General features: G+C 33.5%; 1 pseudogene; it reads right to left on the reverse strand.

Moving 5' to 3' along the window:
- Window positions 1–211: 211 nt before the first annotated feature.
- Window positions 212–4260, reverse strand: LOC114728227 (pentatricopeptide repeat-containing protein At1g02060, chloroplastic-like; annotated as a pseudogene).
- Between the last annotated feature and the right edge of the window lie 251 nt (window positions 4261–4511).

The following is a 4511-nucleotide window of genomic DNA, read 5'->3' on the forward strand; positions in this document are numbered from 1 at the left end:
AACAAATAAAAGGATCAGCAGCCTCGGACCCCACTATTTTTAATAACATTAGAATAGAATGAATAGGAAACCATCCACTATTATGACAATTTTTAATCCAAATGATAAATGAATGGTAACTTACGACATATCATGCTCCATTCAGGTGGCGATGAATTTTCATCTTGAAAAGTCTGAAGCACAGGACGATTAATGGGCTGCTGCTATTGCATCATATCTGTGAAGCAGTGAGAATGAATCTCCATTTTTGTGAAGATCCGCCTAAAAATTCTTGCCTTTGCATCCTCTTAGATATAAATGCGGCTTCATCTGATCTTCCTTCAGCCTCTAGAGCAGATACTAGTTCATCTAGACATGTCAATTCCAGATGCAAGCCTTTCTCCACCAATAAGCAGCATGAATTGCTCCTTTTACAAACGCCCAAAATAACAGCATTGTACAAATCAAGATCAACATTTTGATGATTTTCAATACAAAATGCCAACACTTTGCATCCCTCTGATAGCTTCCCTCTGTGTATAAGAAATTGAACTAGTTCATCTATTTTAACACAGTATCCATGCTTATAAAGCAACTCTAAAACCTTGAATGGTCTGTCCTTTAGTCCACGGCCAAAAAGTAGCTGTAAACTCATGGTTGAAAATTTTATATTTTGTCTAATATTTTCATCTAGCATCATGACAATAAAACTGGCAGATTCGTGGGTATAGCTTTTTTCCAAAAGCTTTGCCAGCATAGAGTGCCAAGTCAATGTTTTGGGAAGATAGGAACTCCTTACCATTTTCTCTAATGCCTCTTTTGCAAGAAGGGGTTTCTCCTTCTGAAGAAAACCATCAATCAAAGAATCATATATCTCAACATCTGGAAGAAAATTTTGTCTCAACATCCACTTCAAAAGCTCATATCCGTCTTCACAAGAACCATCCTTACAGTGCCCCATAATCATTGTCGTGTAGGACGGAGGGTCTTGCGTCCACCTTTTCATTCACAAAGATACTGAAACATAGGGTTGTAAGCAGCAGCAAGAGGCTTAGAGCCAAAATTAGTCACAAAATTTCCTTCTCATACAACTCATCAAATAGCGTTTCTGCCATATCATAGTCCTCTCTTTGACAAAGGCTCCGCAACAGAGCACTGTATGTGGCTGGGTCTGCACCCACCTGCAAGTTTTTCATCCTCTCAAACACCTTTAATGCCTCGTCTAAGTTTCCTGCACAGCAATGTGCATGAATTAATGTGTTCAAGGTACATATGTCTGGACCAAATTCCCCATCCCCCATGGTTTGTTCCAAAATATCTTTTATCTTATCTAAGTTCTGGGCTTCGCAAAGTCCATTTATCAGAGTATTGTAAGTAATTTTATTTAGCTTAAGCCCTTGACCCATCATCTCCTTAACTATAAGCAAGGCCTCATCTAATTTTTGTTGCATACAATACCCTCCAATCAAAGTTGAATAAGTCACAACATTAGGATTCAAATCCTTACTTTTTCTCATTCATACCCTTCACTAAATTATGTGCCATTTTGACCTTTCCTGCTTTACACAAGCCGTCAAGAAGTGTCTTATACGTAATAATAGCGGCATCACAATTGAAGCGTGACATTTCATTGAAAAATCGAAACCTTCATCAACCATGGAATTCTTACAAAACCCTCTGATCAAAATATTATATGTACATGTGTCTGGTGCAGCTCCATACGTTCTGAGCATTTTATCATAAATATCGTTTGTAATATTTGTCCGACCCCGTCTACGATATATAGACAAAAGATTGTTGAATGTGATCATAGAGGGTGAAACACCCATTGTCTTCATAGTCTGAAAATGCTTCATCGACTCTTCAAACAACCCAGCTTGACCATAACTCCTAACTAAGCTATCAAAGAATGGATCATTAAGCTTAACAGAACCATTGGATCTTAGCTCAACTGAAAACAAAAAATTTCGAGCTACATTAAGGTTTTTTCCATGGTTCAAAATTTCAAGCATTAAGAAGTATGATTGGTTCTTGTGAGGGAAACCCATATCGTGTACCCACTTAAAGAATTGAAAGGCTTTGGATGAATTTGTGATGAGGCGAAGAGTTTGAAGCACCGTGGTTTTCGACAGAGCGGGAGAAAGTGAAGACAAAGAGGATGCCAGCTCATCTGTTTATTGACAAGCCTAGCCATGGCTTTGGCCGTTTTCGATTTGGTGGATGATTTGGGTTTATCATCTTTGCCTATTTCGTCATTGTCCCTAGTAGTTTCGCTTTGATTGGAGCACAATTGCCTGAATTTCAAAGGGCATACAAAATGCAGGAAAGGGAAAGAAAATAATAAAATAAAACAAAATTTTCAGTAGCGTCCCTGCGAGACCAAGAAGGCAATTTTACCCCACTGCTGTGAAAAGTAAAAATAATGATCCAAATGTTGCACCCCATGAATTATTTACTCACATGCTATTTCTTTGAAACTCGTTCACCTTACGATGAACTTCGATTATGACTATGTTTTCTAAAATAGAAAGGTAACAGGTCATGAACGAGTTCAACTTTTTTAAATTTTTATTTTTGGCAAATTACAGCTAAGTACCCAATTTCTCCATCTTCCGTCGCATCTCCATATTTTTTATTTTTGGAAAAATTACAATTGATATTCCGTCCCATCATATCTTCTAATACCTTTTTTTTTTCCTACATCTTTTTCTAAATCGTATAAGTAAAAGTAGATTTTTATAGGAAAATGACTTTTTATCTTAATACTTAAATTTAGGAGAAAATATGTAAATAAATTTAAAATATTTACAAATCTTCTATAATATATCCAAATCTAACATATTTAATTATAAAATATATACTTATGAATTTTCATCTTTAGTATCCCAAAGATATTAATTTTCTTATTTTTCTTCAATACCTATGCTTATCTATTTCATTTTTGTTTTTTCCCTTGAATTGTTTAAGGTAACATAAACTCTCCCTATTGAAGAAGGCTCTATCTTTTGTAATAACTTTTATTTTTATGTGATTAAAATAATAATTAGGAAATATCACTTAATAAATTGTTCGTTTTCAGTATTTTTTTATTAAATTAATTTAAGTGATTTTGTGTACTTAACGTTTTTAGTATTTTATTTAAAATTTATTTCATAAAATTATGAAGCTGCTAAACTTTTTTCCTCAATAATACTCTTGATTTAAATATCTCTGAATAATTAGGATAAAGATAGAAATTAATAAGTTATATTTTACGATCAATATGTGTAGATTTGGATATATTCAAAATTTTATAAATAATTTATATTATTTAATTTATTTATATATTTTCTCTTAAATTTAAGTATCAAGATAAAAAGTTATTTTTCTACAGAAATCTAATATATTTATATTATTTAGAAGAAAATGTAAAATAAAAGAAGATGAAGTAGAGGAAGATATAAAAGGACGCGATATCAATTATAATTTCTTCAGATTTCAAAAGTCATGGACACGGGATAGAAGATGAAGAAATGAGACACTGATTTGTAATTTTTGCCAAAAATAAAAAATGGAAAGAGTTTGAACTTGTTGGCATTTTCCCCTTTTCATTTTAAGAGACAGATAGTCAGAGTGAAAGTTCATCATGGGATGAACAAATTTTAAAAAAGTGTAGCATATGATTAAATATTTCACAGTGTAGCATTTGATTAATTGTTTTTACTGTTTACAGTATTCAGCAGAATTGGAGACGGCAACGAGGTAATGCTTTGCAAAGTTTTCACCCGCTTCACTTCGTCCAAAATTACACTACCTGGCCATTCCCTCCTCATACCCAACCCAAATTTAGATGAGGGCAAGGGTATTTTTGGTCAATTTCACACTTCATGGCAAATTGAAAAATAAATTTAGCAAAATCATTCCGTCCAAATGTTACTTCAAGCCAGATATAATTTTAAAGTCTCAATGCCAGTTTCAATCTCCGTCCCAATCCTTCAAAATTCAGGCTTAGATACCCACATATGTTATATGCAATATGCATGCATAATATTTAACAAGGTTCTGAAAATTGGGATGGATTAACCGGTTCGAGAGCTACACGACAGGCAGCAGACTGAGAAGCACGAGGATCAAAAAGCAGAGGTGAACGACGGCGACGGATAAGGAGCACGAGGACCCCGATAGTGACGGTGGATTTGGGGGTTTAGGGAGACGAGAATGGGGTGACGGTGAGGACAGAAGTAAAGCAGTTAAGGAATCGCAAATGAGAGGATGCAAGGTAGGAAGTGTGAGAAGATTCATAATTTTTATTTAAATTTGTTAGTATAATATGTTTTTTAAATATTTTAATTTTTTTAAGTTTCTTCCCTTACTGAGAAATATTAATAAAATTAATTTAAAAAATTAATAAATATGTTAAATAAATCTTATATATAATACGAATATCAACTTTTGAATTAAGTTTTACATTAAAAACAAAAAGAGCGATAAAAGGCAAACTCACGTTGTTTCCTCGTTTGACAAATTGAAAAATATAATTGAAAGCAAGGTAA

Source organism: Neltuma alba, unplaced genomic scaffold (assembly GCF_004799145.2).
Source record: "Neltuma alba isolate B1F8T4 unplaced genomic scaffold, ASM479914v2 tig00012524_pilon, whole genome shotgun sequence".
In the NCBI taxonomy this organism is placed as follows: Eukaryota; Viridiplantae; Streptophyta; class Magnoliopsida; order Fabales; family Fabaceae; genus Neltuma; species Neltuma alba.